This window comes from Phoca vitulina, unplaced genomic scaffold, assembly GCF_004348235.1.
Source record: "Phoca vitulina isolate PV1807 unplaced genomic scaffold, GSC_HSeal_1.0 scaffold8, whole genome shotgun sequence".
Lineage (NCBI taxonomy): Eukaryota > Metazoa > Chordata > Mammalia > Carnivora > Phocidae > Phoca > Phoca vitulina.
Genome location: NW_022589711.1, coordinates 40,822,710 through 40,848,789, shown reverse-complemented (window position 1 = coordinate 40,848,789; position 26,080 = coordinate 40,822,710).

The window sequence follows — 26,080 nt, the reverse complement described above, 5'->3', positions numbered from 1 at the left end:
TTCCTCAAAACTACCTGTATCCTGTTTTATCTTTCATATATGCCACGTGTTATATGTTTCACTTGGCTAGGTGTCATCATTTTATTTGTGAAAAAATAGATTTATACATTTTATTTTTATTTAGAAAATAAGAATTTTGATCTGAATTATAATTTAAATTTCTTTCAAGCAATGTAGTTAAAACACAACATAATTCTAGAATTTCAGATTTTTAGTATATATATTTTCTTTCTATAGCACTTGAAAATAATTAATATAACTCTTCATTGCAAAAGACATTTCTACTATAGGGTAGGAATCAGTGAGGTGTAGTCTTCCATTTTCACAAGAGAAGAAATAAGAGTTATATCTTTGTGTATTTTCACTGAATGTTTCCTAATCAGGAGATTGGTCAGTTCATATCTGTCTTTTGATTAGGCCTCAGTGGACTGGGAATAAGATTAAATCCTGATAGTAGCATCATTTATTCTAACAGTGAAATTCAAGTTTATTTTTCTGTTTCTTCATGTGACAGAAGACAAAGAACAATAAGAGCAATACAATAGTCCGGAATCAGATGGGAGTTAGAACTTGGTTCATTTTAGCAGTATGAACTTGAGAGATTTACAAAGGGTCTGAAAGATGGGTTTACATTTCTCTAAATTATATGTCCATATTTTTTCACATTGACATATGTAATAATGTGTCTGTGGAGTTTTATGACCAGAGAAAACAAGTAGAAACAAAACTAGTTGAGCAAAGACCTTTATTACTCTTCAGGGCTAGTTAACTAGATAACATTTTCCTATGTATGCAAATAAAGGTACTAACTATAGAAAACCAAATAAGGCAGCATAAGCCCACAAAAATTGTGCCGTAACATTTCTTAGCGTATAATACTATTAAAATATAATAATATTATTAAAATACTATGACAGTGGGATTCCTGTTAATTTCTAGTTTTGTGGCAAAATTGCCTTGCAACCTCAAAAGTTAGGTGAAGACTGCAGGACTAGGAATTTTCATGATTAATTTTGAGAAGATAACAACCACAAAATCAATACTGACTGAAACTTTATTTTTATATATAAGCCAAATTGGACTTTTACATACAAAAATTTTGTGAGACTAACTTTTAACACATGGAAATCTGTACATTGCACAAGTTATTTTGAGGTGATAAAGGGTTTTGCAAATGCTGTCAAATGAAATATGCATTTCCAACTGCTACTAGGATGACCAAATATATTCTTGTATATACAGTGTGTCTTGTAGTAACTTAAAATTGTTAATTGTCTCAGGCAGGACCTTAATGATACAAGTGACAGTTTTTAATTGGATTTGGCTTTTAAAAAATCCAGCTGCTGATGTTTGTTCAGTAGAGACAGCACCAGCCATATAGGTTCCTCACTCATCATTTTATACAACATTAAAAGGAGCCACACACAAGCATTCTTGATGGTATAATTCATGTCTAAAATGAATCTGAAGATGACAAAAAATTTGATGTGTGCATCAGTCAGGACTCAGTTTAGGTAAGAGAAAACCCTCAGGTATTTTAAGTATAAAACTTTAATATAGGGAATTAGATATATATAAGTTAAGTAAATAGAAGCAAGATCTAGACTAGACCTACGGAAATGGTTTCTAGAATGCTATGTAACTTACTTGCCATAAGAGCTATTTCCTTTGAAACTGAGCTGGAAGTTTTGATTTCAAGAACACTCATCTATAGTTATGATCCCCAGATTAGCAAATAACTCCTGCAACTTCCTCTCAATATAACAAACTGGCTGGGCATAGAGATGAGATATAGGAAAATCTCATGTCTCCATAACCTTACTTGCTAGTTAAAACCAGCCAAAACTGTCAGGAAGATGGTTGACTTGTATCTCCCAAAAAAGACAGATTGAAGTCCTAATTTCTACTACATCAAAATGTGACTTTATTTGGAAATAGGATCTTTGCAGATGTAGTCAAATTAAGATAAGGTCATTACGTGGGTGATAATCCAACATGACTGGTGTCCATATCAAAAGTGAATATTGAGAAACAGACAGACATTCACAAAAGGAAGACAATGGTAAAGACACAGTGAGAATGTCATATGAAGATGGAGGTAGAGATTGGAATTATGCTGTCACAAACCAAGGGAATCTAAGAATTGACAGCACCAGAAGCTAGGAAAAGTCAAAGAAGCATTCTCTCCTGGCTTCTAGAGCATGGTCCTACTGCCACCTGGATTTTGGACTGTGAGACTTCCAGAATTGTGAGACAAAACATTTTTTTTCTTAATTTAAGATACTCAGTTTTTGGTACTTTGTAATACAGCCCTAGGAAACTAATACGATGGCCTATACCTGTCTTCTGCTTTCAGATTGTGCAATTGCATTTGATATACAGAACCTTATTTGCATCCAGAATCCTAGCTGCAAGGATTACTGTGAAATAGAATGTCTGTAAAATCCCACCTATTGCAATATAGTGAGATATTCCAGAATGAGGCTGGAAAGGAGGTCGAATGATTTAATTTGTACTGTCCACTTTAGCCCATTTTTTTACAAAGTTATCAACAAATGAAAAGGTGGAACCACAAACTGTTTTAATATTCCTAATTCTGTCATACTTTCTTTTTATTAGATAGTTTTTTGTTCATTCATTTTTTGTAATAGAGTCAGAATATTGTAGTAGAATTGGTACAGGAAGGAATCAGGGACAGAAGGATGGGACAAATATATATTGATAGTACTTTCCTAAAATCTCATTTTGTAGAGAGAAGCATTGAATGTACAATAATAATTCAGACATGTTTTTGGCCAGAATAAAGCTCATAGATGACTCATCAGTGCATTTGATTTAGGAAATGTGTTTCAGTTGGATTTGTGGCAAAGATAAATCTCTTAATCTATTAAAAAGAGAGAGAGAAAGAAATGTAGGTTATTCTAATTTCAGACATGTGAAATTTAGAAAAACCATGTTATTTATTTGCCACTTATGGAAGTAGGTGTTTAGGAAAAAAGCCTAGCCAGATCTGTAAAAGCAAATTGAGAGCAGCAGGCTCAAGAGGGCACTTATTGAACAATGGCTCTAATGAGCAGCACCATGCAGTTTTGGAAAGGCTTAATGTAGTAAGAGGTGATAAACAAATGGTAATATCCACATATTTATTAAGAATTGAGTGAAGAATAAATAGAGAAAAGAAAGATTCACATTGAATGGGAAATACAGGAACCTGAGATGATAGGGATTGATTTGAATTAATGTGTATGTAAGGGTGTGGGTAGGTGGAGGCTTTGGCTTGGGGAATGAGACAACCAGAAACTGTGGTGGAAGAATATAGTAAGAAGGTAAACATTAGAGTTCTTTTATTTTTTTCTCCCCTTCCAGTACCTTGAGATGAACAATGTCTATCTCTCACACCTATGATGACCCAGGGTTCTGGTCTAGACATTCTCAGGAGTAAATTCAGTAGTTACAGAAGCCCTGACCTTATGAAGTACTGAAAAGGACTGGTGTGGACAAAGTAACTAAGAGCAGCCATGTCCTCATCCCTCCTGCTCCAGAATCTAAGGTCTGGTACATTGCAATCTAAGATATATCTCTTCTGATATTACTTCTCCATTGGGGGAAAAGGTGAAGCCATTATCTGAGAAGTTGTTTTGTAAGTAAGAGCTAGTTGTGATTTTCTGGTGATTTGGCTCACTATGATAAGGCTCATGCATTTTCTACTCCACGCTCCCTGGGGTTTTGGAGATAAATAACATGCGTTGTCAGAATTATTGATATTTCTGAGGATGGGGAGCTCATAAGCTAAAATAACAAGACATTTAAAAACTTTTAAAAATAAAAAGCAACACATTGGAATATGTAGTTCAACAGAATCAGAAATATTAGAACAGATGCATGAAAAGTTTAAAATTGTGCTAATAGAATTTACAGTAAGAAAGGAAGGATATTAGATATGTGTAACAAGAAAAAGAAAAGAAAAAGGCAGAAATATTAATTATGAAAAATAATGGTTAAATAAAGAAGTATTCTAATTAAGAATCCATTCAGCTTGTTGTGCAACTTGCAAAGATTATTCTAAAAGTTATATGGAAGAGAATTACCTAGGCACTTCTGTGATGTGTGGGCAAGAGGCATTTGTCAGATCCAATGCTATCATTTATTATAAAGCTGTTGTAATTATCATGGTGTGGTATTAGTGCAAAGATATATAAATTGACCAATGAAACAAAATGCAAAGTCAGAAACAGAATCACAGATACATGGAGTTTGACATATGACAGAAGTGGTATGAGAGAGAAGCGTGGAAAAGAAGTGTTCTTTAACTGGAAGTAGAAAAGGGTTATTTGCAAAAAGAGAACATTGTATACTCCCTTCAATAATCAACTCCAATTGGATTAGAGGCTTAAAAATAAAATAATTTTAAAAAATGGAAAAGATTTCATTAAAAAGAAACCAGAAGCATTGACTATAAAATAAAAGATTAATTAATTTTAATACATAAAATTAAAGTCAAGTTCCTTCACTGCTCTGCTTCTGCCCTACTTCTCTGGCCTCATTTTCCTCTCATATTTCTCACATTGCAACATTCACTCTCTGTCTTTGTATTATTGCATTATGCTTTTCTCCAGAGACTCTTTTCTTCATTTTCCAACCCAGAAAATTCCCATTGCACTCAGATAAATAAAGCGTGTTTAATCTCATAATCTACATTTGATGTCAGTAATAATTTTTTCTACTATATTTATCTCAGTATATTTCTAAAAATATAGAAAATTAGAGTATATAAAATATAGAATGCAACTAATATTATAATTGTGGTCTTTTAAGAAGAAAAGAATGTAAGCAATAAAAAAACGTTGAGGTTCTATGGTGGAAATTGGTGAAGAATCATAGTGTCATCTATGATATAACTAAAATGCATGGAATCTCATTAATAAGCAATAATGGTTGAGGATCTTCAGGGAACCAGAAATGTGAAGACCATTTTACTTAAGAATGCTTTCTGAATTCAAATGCAGAACTTCTGCAAGGTTCTAAAACCAGTTTTCTCAGCAGTCATCCAACAGTACTTGTCAAACATTCTTTACCAAATGGTCTAAAAAACAAAACAAAACAAAAAAACTGTTGTTCAGAAGCAAAGCCTATCTTTTCTCACAAGAACATAAACAAGACTTCATTAATAAATGTAAGAAAATGCTTCAAGCTAACCCATGCTGATAAAATGTCTTGAATCTTAGGTTTAAATGCAGCCCTAACATTTTAATATCATTGTGCTACATTTGACTAGATTTACAAAACAACAAGCAAACGTAAATTGACAAGCAACACAGTAAGGGCTTGGAATTGAAAACATATTTTCAAATATTGAAGATTTAGAACATAATTGGGTGTTTGGACCAGGAAGAAAGGCTGGGAGAAATCACCCCTGAGGTACTGAAGTGATGACATGAAGAGTGCAGTATGCAGTAAGCCCTTTCTCCAACAAAACAACTTACTTAACTGGAGAAAATTATTTAAAAAATTAAAGTCTCTTGAAATATTCCTAAGGGCATACAGGCAAATGAAGAAACATTCATTAAGGGAAATGTGCTACATCTTGGTAAGAAGAGTGAGAAACTGGCATTTGAGCATGACCCTCTTCCTCACCCTCCTCCAAGCTCTGTTTTATGGGAATTCTACTTGGAGTGCTTTCCTCTGAGTTGATGCATCTAAGAATATAAGTCTGTCTTCCCCTCCCTACCAGAACCAAGTCTAGGGCTATGGTTTTAACTCAGGAGGTGCAAGGCACCAGGGTTTCTCATCTTCCCCAGTTCTTTGTTGCAGAAGCTTGATACTTACTGAGTGTTGTAAGAGGACTGAGGCTCCCTTTACTCACCCAGCTCCTTCCTGTAGGAAGGGAAACTTTACTGAAGGCACAGCAGGCTGAGAATACCAGGAACCTGATTGCCCCAGCTTATTTATAGGAAAGAGTTTCCATACCACAAGTGGCAGTCTGAGAAGACCAATGGCTACACCTTTCCCTGGTGCCCACTTGTACAGCAGAGATTTCACTCTAGGATAAGGGAACCACTGTTCCTGTCTCTAGTTACTGTGTAGTTGCAAAGAGGTTCTGCCTGGGAGAGAGGCACCGTATTAAGATAAAGAGCCCCACAGCTCTGTCTGAGGAGACTGACTTATTTAGATTAGAGCATAGAGAATTCCATGACTGTGGGTGTCTTAGTGGACATCAATGGAAATTTTAGTGGAGGTCAGTTAAGAAAATGCTAGTAGAAACAAGCAGAATAGCAGAGCAGCCAGAAGTTTAGCAGAGAACCAGGGAAGGAGACAGCCAAGAAGAGCCTCCTAGGATTAGTCAATCCTGAGGATTAGGAAGTCTGATTGCATGCGCTTGTCTGTAAGCACCCAGTAACAATCAGAACCAAATATGGGGCAGACTTGAAAACATTCCCAAGCTACACACAGATTCATCCACAAAGGATGGAAGCCTCACTGACACAAGAGACTTAAGATTTAACACCCAGATACATCATAATCATAATTTTTGAAGTCAAAGATAAAGGGAATATCTTGAAAGCACCAAGAGAAAAATGACTCATTAGGTATAAGAGAACCATAGTAAATTAACAGCAGAGTTTTGACCAGAAGTAATGAGGCCAGACTGCAATGGAATGACATATTCAAAATGCTGAAAGTAAAAAATATTAACTGATTATCTTATATCCAGCAAAACTATCTTTCAAAAATGAAGATGACATAAAGACATTCCCAGTTAAATAAAGGATGAGATAATTTGTTATCGGTTCTGCCTTATCATACTTAAGGACATTCAAACTGAAAGCAAGCAAGATCAAATAGTAATTTTGTATCCACATAAGTAAACAGAGAGTCATAATAAGGGTAATTATGTAGGTAATTATTAAAAGACAATATGAATATTGTCCTTTTTTTCCTTTTTTTTTCTCTTACCTGAATTAAAAATCAATTTTATAAAACTATGTATATAATTGTATTGACTGGCTTAGAACATTTAGATGTAATATATTGGACAGTAACAGCACAAAGCCTAAAAATAGAAACAAAACTGTATTGGAGTAAGGAAAGGACATGAAGAAGTGACATAATATTATAACTCAAATCCATAAGAATAGATCAAGAGAATCAAAAATGGTAAATAAAGTTAATACAACAAATTATAAATACAAGCTTGTTTTCCTTTCTTCTCTATGTTTAAGATGTAAGATTATACAAGATAATTTTAACAGTGCCTTGTTCAGTTTGTAACATATATGGAAGCAACGTGTATGATGATACGAGCACAAATAAGGAGGGAGGGAATGGAGCTATATAGGAGTAAATTTTTTACTGTAATTGAGTTAGTATAAATCTGAAGTATATTTTGGTTATTTAAAATTTATATTGTAAACTCTAGGGCAACCACTAAAATGATTCAAAAATATGATTAAATATTATTCATGGAATTAAAATAGACCAAGAAATCTCTTTCTTGTACCAAGTAGGCAGTAAGGTGTAATAAAGAAATAAAAATAATGAGACATAAAGAAAACAAAAGGAAAATGGCAGATATAAATCCAATTATATCAATAATAACAACAAATGTGAATAGATGAAACAATACAATACAATTAAAAGGAAGAGAGTATGTATTAAAAACAAAAACACAAGGTCTGACTTTATCCTGCTGATAGGAAATATATTTTATTTTTATTTTTTTGGAGTTTCAAGCTTTTATTTAAATTCTAGTTAGTTGACATATAGTGTAGTATTAGTTTCAGGAGTAGAATTTAGTAATTCATCACTTACATATAACACCTAGTGCTCATCGCAAGTGCCCTCCTTAATACCTATCGAGAAATAAGTCAGAGAAAGAAAAATACCATATAATTTCACTCAAATGGGGAATTTAAGATAGGAAATATATTTTAGATTTGAATATGCAAATAGCTTGAAAGTAAAGGGATAGAAAAAGATATTTCATACAAATAGTAACCATATGAAAGCTGGAGTATCTATAATATCAAAAAAAATAAGCTTTACTACAAAAATTATTACTAGAGAAAAGGAAGAGCACTTATAAATGATAAAAGGGTCAATCCATTAGGAAGATATAACAATTATAAACATAAATGCACCCTAACAGTAGAATCCCAAAATAAATGAGACATAAACTGACAAAATTGAAGGGAGAAATAGGCAATTCAATAAAATTGGGATACTTAAATATGCAACTTTAAGTAATGGATAGAACAATTAGGTAGAAGTTAACAAGGAATAAAAGACTTTAACAAAAGTATAAATCAACTAGTCCTAACATACATCTCTAGAACACTTCATGCAACAACAGCAGAATAAACACTCTTTTCAAGTACACATGAAACATTTACAGGATAAACCATGTGTCAGGCCATAAAAAAAGGAATAATAAATTTAAAAAAATCAAAATCATTCAGAATATGTTCTCTAATCAATATGGAATTACATGAGAAATCAGTAACAAAAGGAAATTTTGTGAATTCATAAATATGTAGAAACGAAGCAGCACACCCCCAAATAATCAATGGCTCAAAGACAGATATGACATACCAAAACTTAGTGAATGCAGCTAACCAAGCACTTAGAGGAAAATTTATAGTTATAAACTTTATATGATAAAAGGAAGAATAATCTCATATCAATCAGCTAACTTTCTACCTTAAGAACTGGAAAAAAAAAAAAAGAACTGGAAAAAAAGATCCCATTAAACCCAAAGCAAGCAGATAAAAGGCAATGAAAGATTATAACAGAGGGCGCCTGGGTGGCTCAGTTGGTTAAGCGACTGCCTTCGGCTCAGGTCATGATCCTGGAGTCCCTGGATCGAGTCCCGCATCGGGCTCCCTGCTCGGCGGGGAGCCTGCTTCTCCCTCTGCCCCTTCCCCCTCTCATGTGCTCTCTCTCTCTCTCTCTCTCTCATTCTCTCTGTCTCAAATAAATTAATAAAATCTTAAAAAAAAAAAAAAGATTATAACAGAAATAACTGGAAGAAAGTTAAAAAAATAGAGAAAACCAACATAACCAAAAGTCAATTCATTGAAAAGATCAAAAAAACTGACAAACCTTTAGCCAGACTGACCAAGTAAGAAAAAAAAAAGAGTAAAGTATTAAATTCAGGAATTAAACAGGAATACCACTACCAACCTTATAGAAATTGAGAGCATTATAAGGGAATACTATCACCAGCTATAGGCCAGCAACTTAGATAAGTGAAATGGACAAGTTCTTATAAAGACACAAATCAATGAAATTGATTGAAAAAGAAATAGAGAACTTGAAAGACTTATAACAAGTGAAGATAATGAATTAGTATTTAAATAAATTCCCACCAAGAAAAGCCCAGACCCAGATGGCTTCACTAGTGAATTCTAGCAAACATTTAAAGAAGATGACCAGTTCTTCACAAACTCTTTAATTAACAAAAATGAAATGATATTTCACAATTCATTCTTTGAGGCCATTAAAACCCAAATATCAGAACCAGACAAAAATATTACAAGAAGATAAAATTATAATAAAGTACCTTCATGAGTATTGACACAAAAAAAGACTCCAAAAAAAGGTAAACCAAATCCAGGTACATATAAAAAGGATTATGCAACATGACCAAGTGGAATTTATCTCTGGAATACAAAGTTTGTTTAATATCTAAAAATTAACCAATATAGTATACCATATTAATAGACTAAAGGACAAAAAATACATGATCATATCAATAGATACCAAAAAAGCATTTGACAAAATCCAATACTTTTTCATGATAAAACAATAATATTAGAGTAAAAGGAAACTTCCTAAACCTTATATAGGACATTTACAAAAAAGATATAACTAAGATCATACCTAATGCTAAATACTGAATGCCTCCTCCCTAAGATTAAGAACAAAACAAGGATATCCACTCTTGCCATTTCTATTGAATATTTCACTTAGTTCTAACCAGGGCAATTAGGCAAGAGAAAGAAATAAAAGGTATCAAAAGTAAAAAGGAAGAAGTAAACTATCTTCACTTGCTGGTAATAATCTTATATATAGAAAATCCTAAGAAATATATTTAAAAATATCAGAACTAACAAATTCAGCAGGGTAGAAGATATATATATATATATATATATATATATAAATATTGATTGTATTTCTATACACTAGTGATGAAAAATCTGAAAATGAAATTAAGGAAACACTTCAATTTACAATGGCACTAAAAAGAATATAATAGGAGTAAATTTAACTAGTGCAAAACTCATACACTGAAAACTACAAAGCATTGTTGAATGAAATTAGAGAAGTCTAGTTAAATGGAAATTCATCCATTGTTCATGGATCTGAAGATTTAATGTCAAGATGGCAATACTACCCAAATTGTTCTACAGATTTGATGCAGTCCTTATCAAAATTCTTGCTGCAAAATTCTCTGCAAAACTTCTGTAGAAATTGACAAGTAGATCCTAAGATTTGTATAGAAATGTAAGGAAAACAGAATAGCTAAAACAATTTTGAAGTGGAAGAACAAAATTGGAACAAATTAATAACTCACTACAGAGCTACTGTATTAACAACAATGTGAAATTCACTACCAACATAGAGATACAGATCAGTGGAATCAAATTTAGAGTCTAGAAATAAACTCATACTGTTAAAGCCATTTAATTTTTGACTAAGGTGAAAAGACTACAATGGGAAACAAATAGTATTTCAACAAATGGTGCTGGGACAACTGGATATGAACATATAAAATAATTTGGATCCCTATCCTGCACAAAAATTAACTCAAAATTAATCATACACCTAAATATAGAAGTAAATTTATGAAACACTTAGAAGAGAACATTAAGAGAAAACCATCATGACATCGTTGAGCAATAGGACATCAAATGCACAAGCAGTAACAAAAAAGCTAAATTGGAGTACATCAAAATTAAAAACTTTTGTGATGAAAATGATATCATCAAGAAAGTGAAAAGGCAACTCACAGAATGGGAGGAAACATTTGCAAAACATATGTCTGATAAAGAACTTATATCCAGAATATATAAACAACTATTCAAATTGAACAAAGACAAATGACTCAATTTAAAAATAGGCAGAGGATTTAAAAAGCTATTTCTCAAAAAAAAAGGACAACTGGCCAACAAACACATGAAAATGTGGTATAATTGTGTTATGGAACATTCAGCAGTGAAAAGTACTGAAGTACTGATACATGGTACAACATAGATGAATCTTGAAAACATCGTGCTAAGTGAAAGAAAGTTTAAAAACTGAAAGGAATTTCAGAATTCACAGAAACCTCTGATACCTATGGTTACAGTTTACTACAGGAAAAGGATACAAGTTAAAAATTAGCCAGGGGAAAAAGGGCATTGGGTGGAGTTTGGGAGAAGTACTCTTAATGTTTGTGTATGCACACGGAGTATTGCCAGTCATGAAAGTTCACCTGAATCTTGGTGTTCAGAGTTTTATTTGGACTCTATTACATAGGCATGATTGATTCACTGACCAGCCCTCTGGGTGTGACCCAAAACCCTTCACCCTAAATCACATTATTGGACTATCCATCCTGGCCCAAGACTTCTAGGCAAACATAGACACTCCTAGCAAGCATGACATTTTAGAGATTACCTCCCGGAAACAGAGGACAAAGACCAGACCTCTTTTCAGGCAAGATGACTTTCTTTACTACATGTTCTTTTTGCAGTACATTTGCAAGACAACTCCATTCCAGTCTCTGCTCTACTCTCTCATCTGTCTCAGATTCCTTCTCTTCCATGCTTCGTGAATGAAATAGTTCGCTTTGTAGAGATGCACTCATTAAATAAGCATAAAGTAGAGGTTGTAATGGTGTTTAATCCTGGTGTTGCTCATAGCTGTCACAGAGAGATCAGATCAAGACTCCTGTGATTGTCCAGATTTATCCGATTTATGTTATTTTTGGACATTGCTGCCAATGCACTAATCCAGGTGGCAGTGTTTTAAACTATGTATCCCTTGAGCACTCTGAGGAGTTAATATTAATCAATTTTAAAAATACATTAAATTATATCAACATTGATTTAGAAGGTGATATATGAATATGTCAAATCCCACTTTTGTACCACTGATTTCTTCAATTTTTTGACTTGGGCATTATCATTCTCACATCAAGACTATTCTAACACTCAAACCCCATATAAACCCCATGGGCACTCTCCACTGTGTTCAGAGCTCCCCTAACTCTGGAGTGGACAGACAACAAACAACATCTATAGGGTTCCTGAGCAGAAAATGTTTGTTCATTTCTCTTGTGATTAGCACCTTTCTTTTCCTTCTCCTACTACTCTAACCTCATTTCTTACAAGTGTATATTCCAGCTTCATGGGAGGTATTTTCTTTATGATCCACCTCATCTGGCAGTTTCCACTCCATGCTCCCACCTTTCCCACATAGACACACTGAAGCTTATTTCAAGCCTCTTTATGGTCCCATTCCACATTATCTCAAAATGCTAGCAAGAACCTCAGAGATCTTGTTGTATCCCAGAGAAATGAAGTGACTTGTTCCAGGTCATCATGTTCTAGAACTCAGATACCCAGCCCTGAGGACCAGTTGTTTTTCTACAATAGGAATTTCTTCAATTCCAAAGTAGAGCAGTGAATGGAGCAAAAACTGCTGAGAGAGATAGCTCCAAGATTAATAATAATTAGACAGTCTCACATGGCAAAAATACTCAGTGAACATTTTCTGTCTTTTGTTCTAAAGTTTTTTTTTCTGGAAATGAATGCTTTCTGTATGTGCTTGACATTGTCCTGGAAGACACGGATTCAAGAAAATATAATTTTCTTTGTCATGCTATCATATTGATGTTGCTTCTGTTCTCAAAATTTTGCCTGTTCCTTATAAAGTGGCAGGAATGAGAATATATTTCTTACAGTTAGCAGTGTGTAGTTTAATTTACCACATTTTAAGGAATTCTCCTAGTAGATTTGTAATTGTCTGAGTAAATTATATTTTAAAATTTAATATATAAAACATGAACATTTTATGAACAAACCAATTAGGCCTAATACATTTTTATGCTTCTAAATTAACAAAATTGCTTTAGATATACAAGAGATGCGAAAAGTACACATTGCATTTGTTTCTATCTTCCTTGAAATATCTTTAACTATAATAAAAAAATGGAAAGATTTTTGGTGGCTACAAATCTTCGTAAATTAAATCTCTATTTCTATGGGATCCTAGTTCCTATCTCAGACATTCTAAAGCAAGTAAACACATGCTTTTTCCTATATGCAAAAGAAATGGCATAGATAGTGAGGGAAACTACTGTTTAAACTCCTGAAATCTTTCCCACCACTTTCCCACAAATCCATATTCTGCATCATAGTTTACAAAGCCCAACATCATTTGGGCACTGCTTTTTGTTCTGACCACCAGCCCTTCTGAACTCCTTACTCCAGTCAGACTAACAGACTTTTACTTTTCCAAGCATAGTGTGCTTTGTCTCATGGGAAGTCCTTTGTACATGCAGTTTTCTCTATCTGAAATACTCCTTTTTCACCTTCGTGATTTAGACATGCTTCTTTCATGTCACAGGTCCTGTTACATAGTAAAAATATCATTGAGTATCTCTTGGAATGATGAATGAATAAGTGAATTGGCAGATGAGTGAGTGAGTGAGTGATATAGAGAACATTTAGTGATGAGAGCAGTCCACACCGTGCCCTATCCTTCTGGCGTTCTTGAGTTGGCAGAGACCAAGACTACAAAAGGTGATGAAGAGAGGGATGTGGGAAGACAGACTGAAGAATTAGAAGATTTGTAGTGGTGGATGAAGATGAGAGGAACAGATCAAAACCCCTGGAAAATGTCATATATACCCAGGTCTTACAGAACCCTTTACACTAATCCTAATACTCTTTCCATTTTTCACCATCTTGCTATATATCAGCATACCTCATATTTTTCTTGGCAGATTTTTCTTTGGCCCTTTATTTGTGTCCTAGAAGAACATAAATCCTTTGGGCAATGCTACTCTAAACATTAATTTGTCATGTCCATTTCTAAACCTTTCTTTTTCCTCCTACCCTCACTTCAGTACACTGCTGTCTGGATTTGAACATGACTAAGCACTCTGTGGGGCATCTGTTTACTATTATAAATAACCCTTACTTTTATCAAGTCATCTCCCATTGCACTTCAGGAAGATCAAGGTCTAGGAAAGATTTCCCCTTGTTTCTAGGCTTTCTTTGCCACAGTCACCAAAGGATTAGGATGCATTTTATTTATATCTTCCCACAGATGTCATTAAGTTCTCCTTACCTAGGTTTCTGTAATCAAGTCACTTTCTTCTATCTAAACTTGTTCTCTAGCATGATTAGTTACCTTGCTAAACCATATTTCTCTTAACTTGACAAATAGTAGGGAAGGTGGGTGAGTAGGCTACTATGCTTGTATGAAGCTGGGTGAATGCTAATGAGGACTGAGCAGAATGTGGAAGGCAAGGAGAATGTTTGGGCTTCTTCCATGGCACGAGAATGTGTTTACCTTGGGTCTATGCCCTCTGGTCAGTGCCTTCTCAAGTCCCACCTTTTCATGCAACCTGCTCGGCTTATTCTAGTTTGAAGTCTCTCTTCTCTGATCTCCTGAAGGCCTAAAGGCTATGCAACTTAAATCACAGCTTTCTATTTTTGAATTTTTATTAATATATCCTTACCTAGTCTCTTCAGCTAGACTATGATTCTCCAAAATAACATGACCTTCATGGTTAGGGTGATATCTGAAATATATTTTGTACCTCTAATCATATCTAAGATAATTTTAGATACAAATATACAAATATAAAATACCCAAATCTGCAAAATGGAAAAGGATTTCAGTAGGTTAAAAATACATGTTTATTAAGTACCTATTATGAGTATTTTTCTGGAATGCAGTGAAAACCCTGCTTTTAAGGAACTGAAACTTATTTGGGGGAAAGTTATAGCACACAGTTTAAAAGTACAAAAATGTGCTATAAAGAGTCAGAGAATGAGTTCCAATTTAGAGATGGGTGTTATCCAGAGACTCATAGAGGAGGTCTTGAAAGATGAGTAGGATTTGATGAATGGGAAAGAGAGGAGGCACATTCTATGCTGAGGAAATAAATTTTTGTTTCTAAAAAGTGCTTTCAATAGAAACTTAGTTTTAATGAATATTATTAATCACTTAAAGGATTTTGTGTGTAAATATGCCTAGAGAGTACTGAGCTAAAAGAGAGTTCTTATTGTGTTTATTGTATGATTTCACAGAGTATTTCTTATTATGATAAGTAATATGAATCTTTAAGACCAGCATGGAGAAAGTATTTTCATAATTTAATTGATTTTGAAACCATTATTTCCAAAAGTATCTCTTGGGACTACTGTTCCCTAGAGCATACTTTAAGAAATGATGAGCTGGCTGAAAGACTTCAAGACATGAACATGTATGGGATGTTTTGTGGACTCTTCAATAGCTTATGATGACCAATTCATAGTAAATTTTTGTGGTAGTAATAATTAAAGAAGTACTGATGTAATTACAAGTTGGTATGTAGTAAAAGGCCTAATTTTAATCTTCCTTCCTAAGTTACGGAGATGCACTAAAGGTTTTTGAGGATTAGAATGAAATTATCCAATGAGGAATATAATTCTGGGTTTAAATGTGAAGAATGCATTGCATTCTTCCAAACATTTATGACAGAAAACCCAATTAGGAGGCTAGTACAGTAGTACAGGTGAAAGATAATGAGGATATGAACTAACACAGGGGCAGCAAGTGTAGCATGGAAAGGACAGATAGGAGGCATCATAAAAATACAATAGGCAAAAGTGTAAAAGATTGCTCACCTTTAAAAAACTATTAATGAAATTCACTACATTAATAGATTAAGGAGAAAAATCTGCAATCATCTTGACTATATCAGCAATTACTATGTAAAATTCAATACTTATTCCTGCTTTTAAAACAAAGAAAATACACTCTTAGAGTAAATGTGGAATAGATGTAAACATTCTTAATTCAATAAAGAGAATTACCAGAAGCCTATAGCAAATAGGCTATTTTATGGTTTTACATTAGAGCCATTTTTATTATAGTTAAGATTTATTGGAGGTCTTAGCCTGTGAATAAGATAAGGATTAAAAGAAATTAGGACTGTGAAAAAAAGGTGGGTAATAGGATCCTCTATATATAAAATCTCCCAAATATTTAGACATATTATGAGAATAAACATAATTTATATAGGATAATATATTGCAGCTTTCTAAATGCTATTCCAAAATTTGTAGCATGACTTTACTCGATCCTAGAAGCTAGAAACCCTAAAGTTATATTTACCAAACTCTTTCAGCTCACATTACACATGTGATCTGGCTTCTTCAAGCAGATACTCACAGGAGATATTTAGAACTGAAAACAAGGCAGAGAACATGCTTCTATTGTTCTTTCTAGAAGTGAGAGTTGGAAGAACATTTGGTTTTCTCGGGTAGCAGTAACACTATCCTAGTGTTTGGACCCTCATCACTTTATAGCTGCTGAGACGTTTTCATCTTGGAGGCTAAGGAAGTGTGCCCCCGAGTCAACAGCGGTGGATGAGGTTCTTGATGCCTGGGTTGTGGCTGAACTCTGGTCCTAAAGTTAATATTTGGACAGTGATTTTTTTGATTCTCCAACATTCATTTCTTTCTTTTTTTTTTTTTTTTAAGATTTTATTTATTTGACAGAGAGAAAGAGAGTACAGATAGGCTGAGCAGCAGGCAGAGGGAGAGGGAGAGCAGGCTCCCCGCTGAGCAGGGAGCCCAACGCAGGGCTCCATTCCAGGACCCTGGGACCATGACCTGAGCCAAAGGCAGACGCTTAACTGTCTGAGCCACCCAGGCACCCCTCCAACATTCAATTTCTGGCAGATTTTTGTTTCCTTGGCAGGTCAGCTTTAAGAAACTATTCTGGGTGTCCCTCCTGGAAGCTCAGCCTAGAGCTTGCTCATCTGGCCTTTTCTACAGTTTTGTAAGCACTTAATTCCCTGTATTAAATCCTTTTCTTTGGGTAAGGGGACTAGAGTGGTATCTATTACCTATAAGCCCTGACTGATAAAGTTAGGTTGCCTGTTAGAAGATTAATACAATCCAGTTTCCATTTCTATAAAAGAACAGATAGTTTATAAATAAATTTTAAAATGTCACAATAGCAATGTTACAATAGCAATAAATGTACATGATCTTTACAAAGAAAATTACAAAAACTTACTTAAATACATTAAAGAAAACATAAAACATGGAAAAGCATATGGTGCTCACAGGTATGACAATCCAATGTTGTAAAAATGTCAGTTCTCTTCAAATTGAAATATTCAACAAATTCCACCCCAAAATGAGAGTAGAGTGTTTGTGTGTGTGTGTGTGTGTGTGTGAGAGAGAGAGAGAGAGAAAGAGAGAGGAATTTGACTGTCTTATTCAAAAATTTGAAATTAAAGAGCCAAAATCGTTTGGACCAATTTATATTGACTTAATTACTGAATGACAGTGACAATCATATTGACTTTATTACTGGATTTTTGGAGTAAATCATGATCTTAGGTAAAGTAAGTCCCTCCACTTTCCTCTTCCTCTTCATTAAGAGAAGCAGCTTATCAGAATCCACACAAAATTCCTGAAAATTAATGAAATTTATATCTTTACACCTTGAGTCTTCTAATTTTTGAACATGATATATTCCTAATACCCCTTTCTCAATTCTCTCAATTATATTAGTTTTGTGAGTCTTACACATTTTTTCATTAGCTATATTAATAAATATTTGCTGTTTTTTCTGATATGCCATGGTATTATGTTTTAGGTTTCACTTTCTAGCTCTCTATTGATGATAAATAGAAAAAAGCCCTAGATTCACTTGGTGTCCAGCCACCTGGATAAACTCACTTATTAATTCCTATAGTTGGTATGTTTATTCTTTTGGATTTTTTTATGTGCAGACTCATGTCAGACATATCATCTAAGAACAACATCTTTTTCTTTCATTCTAATCCCTGTACCCTTATTATTTTTTTTTTTTTATTTTGCCTTATTGCACTAATTGAAATCTCTAGCACAATACTGAATAGAAAGGATGATAGTGGGCATCTTCATTTCAGTTTTGAGGGAAAGTTTGTAACGTTGCCATTGACTTTGTTGTTTGCTCTAGGGGTTTTGTAGAAAAATTTTTCAGATAAGTGAAATGCCATTCTATTCCTAATTTGCTTAGAGTTATACCATGAATAGGGTTGAATTTTAAATTTTCTTTCACCATGTGCAAATACAATCATGTGATTTTTCTTCATTATTTGGTTTATTTGGTGTCTTAGTCCATTTTGGGCTAATATAACAAAAATGGTATAGATTGGGTGGCACAAAAAAACAGACATTCATTTCTTCAAGTCTGGGAAGCTGAGAAGTCTAAGATTAAAGTAAGTACAGATTCTGTGTTTTGCAAAGTCCCGTTTCCTGGTTTAGAGACGGATGTCTTCTCACTGTATCCTCACATAGCAGAAAGTGTAAAACTGCTCTCTGGTGTTTCTTTTATAAAGGCACTAATCCTAGTAAGGGGCTCCATTCTCATGATGTAATCACCTCCCAAGATCCAGCTCCTAATACCATCCCCTTGGGCTTGAAGATTTCAACATACGAATTTTGGTAGGGACACAAAGAGTCAGTCAATAACATGTGGTAAGTTACATGGATAGATTTTGAAATATTCAACCAAACTTCTATTCCTGGAATAAACACAATTAGATGCTGATATATTATTTTTTAAAGTATTTTGCTAGACTTAGTTGGCTAATATTAAGAATCTGTGCATCTGTGTTTATAATTGAGTTTGGTCTATAATTTGCTTTGCTTTTATAGTTCTTTTAAGGTTTTGGTATCAAGGTTATTCTGCCCTCATAAAATGAGTCACTATTTTTCTTTTTCTATTATCTGGAAGTTTTGTGTTTGGCATTGCTTCTTTGAGTATTTGGTGAAATTCGCCAGTGAAGACATATGAGCCTAGAGTATTTGTGGATGTGATTTTAATTACAGATTCCATTTTTAATAGTTATGTGAAAATTCAGATTTCTATATTTTCTCATGTCATTTTGGTAAATTATGTTTTTTTTTTCTAGGAATTTTTCTTTGAATTAAACTTTTAATTTCTTATTTATAGTTGTTCATAATATCCTTTTGCTATCTTTTTTAAAAGCTAGTTGACATTTTAGAAAACACATCTGTCATCTTTAAAAGTTTACTCATGCCCCTTTGATCCATTCTTTACATCTCTTCCTTACCTGCATTTTCAGAGATATGCCCAAAACTACTGATCTACTTTTGTCACTATACATTATTTTGCAATTCCTAGAATTTTACATAAATGGAATTATACAGTATATACTCTATAATTTATTTGGCTTCTTTCACTAAGCATAATTACTCAGTAATGGTAATTGTATGTAATTAATTGCATATGTAATATAATTGTATATGGCAGTAATAGCAATTATATCAAATAATTTATCCCTTTTTGTTGCCTAGTATTATTCCATTGAATGGGTATGCCACACTGTGTTTATTCATACTCTTATTGATAGACATTGGGTTGCTTCTAGTTTTTGAATCTTATACATAAAACTACTATGAACATTCATGTATAAGTTTTTGTATGAACTCATGTTTTCATTTCTCTTGGTAAAGTATCAAAAAGTGGAAAGGCTGAATCATATGGTAGCTTGTATATTTGATTTTTCAGAAACCATCAAGCTGTTTTCCACAGCGGTTGTCCCATTTTACATTCTGCCCAATAGACCATGAAAAATTCCACTTCTATCACATTCTTACCAACAATTGGTATGCTTAATCTTTTTAGTTTTACTTATTCTAAGAAGTGTAGTGGTAGCTCATTCTGGTCTTAATTTGAATTACCCTAATGGCTATTGTTGTTTAGCATCCTTTCATGTGTTTTCTTGCCATATCTTATTAGGTTCAATATTGTCTTAAATATTTCAGCTCTTTTAAAATGTGTGCTGCTTGTTTCCTTATTGTTGAATTTTGAGAGTTCTTTATATATTCTAGATACAAATTCTTTATCAGATACATGATTTGTAAATGTTTTCTCCTACTTAGTGCTTTGTATTTTACTTCTCTTAACAGTGTCTTTGGAAGAGAAATTTTAATATTAATAAGGTCCAATTTATCAACTTGTTTCTTCATGGATTCAGTTTTTGGTGTTCAAAGAAATCTTTGCCTAATTTCAAAGCACTGTTTTTCTCTTAAGTTTTCTTCTAGAAATTTTATACTTTGACATTTTACATTTAGGTCTATGATCCATTTTGAGTTAACTTTTATATATGATGTGAAGTATGAATCACAGTACATTTAAAAAATATGATTCATTTTTATAGCAGCATTTGTTGAAAAAGTTATATCTCTGCTGAATGGCCTTGTACCTTTGTTGAAAATTTATTGTTCATATATATATATTTCTGTATACTCTATTAAGTTCCACTGAGTTATTTGTCTATTTTTATACCTATAACAAATTATCTTGATTACTATAGTTTTAAAATACATCTTGAACTCAGGTACTTTTAGTCTGCCAATTTTGTTTTTCTTTTTCAAAATTGTTATGGATAGTCTAGATTCTTTCCATTTCCATATGAATTCTAAAGATTTTATTTATTTCGGGGAGAGAGAGAGAGAGAGCGCAGGAGTGGAGGGGAGGGACAGAGGGAGAAGACAGACTCCCCGCTGAGTGGGGAGCCAGATGCGGGGCTTGATCCCAGGACCATGAGATCATGACCTGAGCTGAAGTCAGATGCTAACTGACTGAGCCACCCAGGCAACCCTCCATATGAATTTTAAAATCAGTTGTCTATTTCTATAAAAAAAAATGACTGCTGGGATTTTTATTGAGATTATTATGTTATATCTGTAGATAAATTTAGGAAGAATTGACATCTTAACAATATTAATCCTTCTAACTTATGAACCCTATATCTATCTCCATTTATATAGGTCTCCCTTAATTTCTATGTCCTGGATACTTGCAGTGTCCTCTCTGGATCTCTGGAGTTCTTTGTGCTTCTCTTTCTTCTCTGGTATTGTCTTGAGACTTCAGTTCATGGATCTCTTTGGAAGATTACCTCTGTCCCCTCCACTCCTGGGGTCCACCAGCCTCCACATGGGTTTTCCTTCTTCCACTGTGACCTGGAAACTTGGTCAGAGCACTGAGCTTGAACAATCGTAGGTCTCACCTCACTTGTTTCCTCAGTGTTGGCTCTCACACATAAAACTACTATGAATATTTGTCTTTGAAAGAAAAGTCTTTTTCTTTTGGTTCAGTAGCTAGGAGTAGAAAGGCTAAGTCATATGGTAACTGAGTGTGTAGTGTTTTGTGTAAAACATTTTTTTTTTCATGTATTTCTTGGCTGTTTCATACAGGAAGGTAAATACAATTCCTGGTATTCCATCCTGGCCCAGAGTAGTTCTTATGACTGTTTATCTTTAGTAATTTGCCTGCCTTCTTGATTTGATAGTGGTTATTTCTGTCTTCTCCTTTTTATTGGGATTAGTTTCTTTAAAGTTTTATTAATTTATTGATATTTTCAATTAGTAAACTTTTGTCAACTTAGTTGATCTTCTCTATGATGTGTTTGTTTTCTATTTTAACATCTTCCCATAATTTTATTCCCTCCTTTCAACCTTCTTTTGGTTTAAATTAGAGCTATTATAAATTTTTAAGATGGATGGTTAAAATATAGAACATATATTTTAATGCTATAAGTTTTTTTCTAAGTCTAACTTCAGCTAGGCCCCACAAGTTTTGAGATAACATATTTTAATTAGTATTCCACTTAAAATACTTTATTTTTAATTATGATGTCTACTTTAAACTATGTATTGTTTGAAATTGATTTATTAATTTTCCAAAGTACAGGTAAATTCCTATTATGTTTTGTTATTGATTTTCTCTATGAGAATAGCACTTATAATTTCAAATCATTAGTTTCTACTTTGTGGACAAGCATGTAGTCACTTTTAGTAACTGTGATTTTTAGAAAGTGTGCATTTCAGAATTTGCTGGATATATGTATGTTTATATAGGTCTAAAGCTGTTATATAGTAAAGGTGTTGTTCAGATTTTCTATGTCTCTACTGATTTTTTTTATTCTATTAGTTACTCTGAATTGTGTGTTTTTATTCCCTTACTTGATTGAGAATTTGTAATTCTTTATAGATTTGCATTTTATTCTATTAGTTTTAGCTTTATGTTATTCGTTGCAAACATATTTAGAATTGTGATAAATTTACCAATCATTAAAAATATAATCTTTATCTCTAATAATATTTCCTTTAAATTCTATATAGTGGAATGTTAATTTAATATGCCTATATAAGAGCAAAACAACTGATAAAACTAGCCAGATTGACCAGAAAAGACACAAGTTACCAATATCAAGAATTAGAGAGGTGACAAAACTGAAGATTCTATATATATATTAAAAAGATAATAAGTGTAAATTAAGAATGAAATCATGCCAATAATCTCAACTCAGAGATATTAGACAAAATCTCTGAGGATAGAAACTGTCAAACCTAAATAGATTATCTATTAGAGAAATCATTTAATTTGTATTTAGCAACCTTCCCACAAAGAAAACTTGAAGGCCAGTGGCTTTCCTGGGAAATTACACCATGCATTAGTGAAGAAATATTGCCAATTATGGAAAAGAGGGAGATGTATGAAAGCTACCATTATACTGCTACCAAAGATGAAATAACAGGCCAATATTTCTCATGAATGTAGATGGAAAAATTCTTAAAATTTTAGTGAATTCTAGTCAAACAATATATAAAAATGATAATATTTTATGACCAAGTGTGGTTTATCCCAGAAATGTAGGTTGGCATAGCATTTTAAAATCAATCACCATATTAATAGACTAAAAAAGAAAAAAAATATGATTAATACAGAAAAGCAGAAAGGGTATTTGGCAAAATCTAACATCTATTCCTGGTAAAAACTCTCAGGAAGCTTGTATAGGGATCTTTCTCAACCTGACAGAGGTCAACCATAGAAATGTACAAATATGAAAGACCTGTCCACTAAAAAACTGAGGGAAATTTAAAAAGACCTAAAGAATGAAAAAATATATTGTATTTATGTCTCAGAAGGTTTTTATTATTAAAATATGACTTTTCCCAAATTGACCTATTAATTTAATGCAATTTCAATAAAATCTTAAGCCAGAGTGATTATAAAATGGATATGTAAGTGCAAAGGCCTAGGAAGCAAAAAACAAATAAAGTGAAAAAGTTTGAAAGCCAGAAGTTGGAGGAATTAAGATATTAATTATAAAGCTATAGTAACTAAAAGAGTATAATAATGGCACAAAGTTAGACAAATAGATCAGTGTAACACAATAGAGTCCAGGAAAAAAAATCCGTATTTATATTATGACCAGATTTTCAATAAAGATGCAAAGGAACTTCACTAGAGAAAGAACGTTTTTTTCAACAAATGGTGCTAGAACAATGGATATCCAAGTTTAAAATGATGAACCTCTATTGAAACCTCAGAGCATAGATAAAATTAACTCAGAATGAATCACAGTGTAAGATCTAAAACTATAAAACTTGTAGAAGAAAGCATAGGAGAAAAATCTTTGTGACCTTGAGTTAGGCAAACATCTTAGCTATGACACCAAAGCACAATCCATAAAAGAACAAATTGATAAACTGGGTTTAATCAAAATGAATTACTGCTCTTTGAAAGCCAATGTTAAAATAATGAAAAGTTATGCCACAAATTGAGAAAAAAGTATTTGCAAACATATATCCAACAAAAATTTGTTTCTAGAGTATATAAAGAAATCTTAAAACTTAATAATAAGAAAAGCAACCATTTGATTTTTTAAAATTAAAGGTATTAATTTTAAAAATTTAGAAATATTTTAAGTATTTCTTTTAAATAGAAGAAGATATATAGATAGCAAATAAGCATATGAAAATTGGCTCATCGTTAGTCATTAGGGAAATGCCAACTAAAACTGCGATAGATACCATTCAGAACCACTAGAATGGCTAAAATTAAAAATGAACAAAAAAATCAAAAGACAAAATGCCCAGTGTTTGTCAAGATAGGGACAAACTGGAACTCTCATACACTACTGATGGGAATATAAAATGCTGCAACAGTTTTGGAGAGAAGTTTGGCAGTCTCTAAATAAGGTATATATACATCAACCTCATGATCCAGCTATTCCAATCATAGATATTTCCCCAAGAGAAATTAAAGCATATATTCACAGAAAGAACTAAATGTTTATAGCAGCTGTATTTGTAATAGCTAAAAACGGAAAACAACCCAGATGTCCGTCAACAGATGAATGGATAAATGGGAAAAACATAGCAAAATTCCATGATTATAAAACCTGCAATGACATGATTTGGGGTAGAACACATTTGGACATTGGCTTCTGTCTTCTATTTGATCCATTTTCAGATGGTTTCAGGCAAAAGTCCTTATTATCATCTGCAAGAAGAAGGAGGTAAACATGAAGGGAACAGTAGAGCTAGTCAGGGAAGAAGAAACTTCTGTTAGGCGATGGTATGCAGAGGGCAGGTCCCCAATATTCAGTTTCCCTTATATTTTTTCAGTCCAGTCTCCACTGAGCAAGATAATGTTACTAGTGCCAGCCAATTAGGAGACCTCTGGAATTGCTGGCATTGTCTGCTAGATTTAGCTAGACATAGTGCATCAGTCAGAGTTTTCCAAAGAAGAACCAATTAGATGTATATGTATACAGAGAGAAAGAGTTTTATTTTAAGGAATTAGCTCATGAGATCATGCAGGCTGAGAAATCCCACAATTTGGCATCTGTAAACTAGAGGCCCAGGAAGGCCATTGGTGTAATTCCAATTCAAGCCCAAAGGCCTGAGAACTGGGGGAGCCAGTAGCGTGAGCCCCACTCCAAGTCCAAAGGCCCAAAAACGAGGGGAGCCCCTGGTAATTTCTGGTCTGAGTACAGGAGACTGATGTCCTAGCTTATGCACTCAGGCAGAGAGCTAATCCTTCTTTACTCCACTTTTCTTTCTTTTTTTTCTTTCTTTTTTTTTATTATTATGTTATGTTAATCACCATACATTACATCATTAGTTTTTGATGTAGTGTTCCATGATTCATTGTTTGCATATAACACCCAGTGCTCCATGCAGTACGTGCCCTCTTTAATACCCATCACCAGGCTAACCCATCCCCCCACGCTCCTCCCCTCTAGAACCCTCAGTTTGTTTCTCAGAGTCCATAGTCTCTCATGGTTTGTCTCCCACTCCGATTTCCTCTGCTTCATTCTTCCCCCCCGCTATCTTCTTCTTTTTTTTCTTTTTTAACATATAATGTATTATTTGTTTCAGAGGTACAGGTCTGTGATTCATCAGTCTTACACAATTCACAGTGCTCACCATAGCACATACCCTCCCCAATGTCTATCACCCAGCCACCCCTTCCCTCCCACCCCCCACCACTCCAGCAACCCTCAGTTTGTTTCCTGAGATTAAGAATTCCTCATATCAGTAAGGTCATATCATACGTCTTTCTCTGATTGACTTATTTCACTCAGCATAATACCCTCCAGTTCCATCCACGTTGTTGCAAATGGCAAGATTTCATTCCTTTTTATGGCGGCATAATATTCCATTGTATATATATACCACATCTTCTTTATCCATTCATCTGTTGATGGACATCTTGGCTCTTTCCACAGTTTGGCTATTGTGGACATTGCTGCTATAAACATCAGGGCGCATGTACCCCTTCGGATCCCTACATTTGTATCTTTGGGGTAAATACCCAGTAGAGCAATTGCTGGATCGTATGGTAGCTCTATTTTCAACCTTTTGAGGAACCTCCATACTGTTTTCCAGAGTGGTTGCACCAGCTTGCATTCCCACCAACAGTGTAGGAGGGTTCCCCTTTCTCCGCATCCCTGCCAAAATCCGTCATTTCCTGACTTGTTACTTTTAGCCATTCTGAC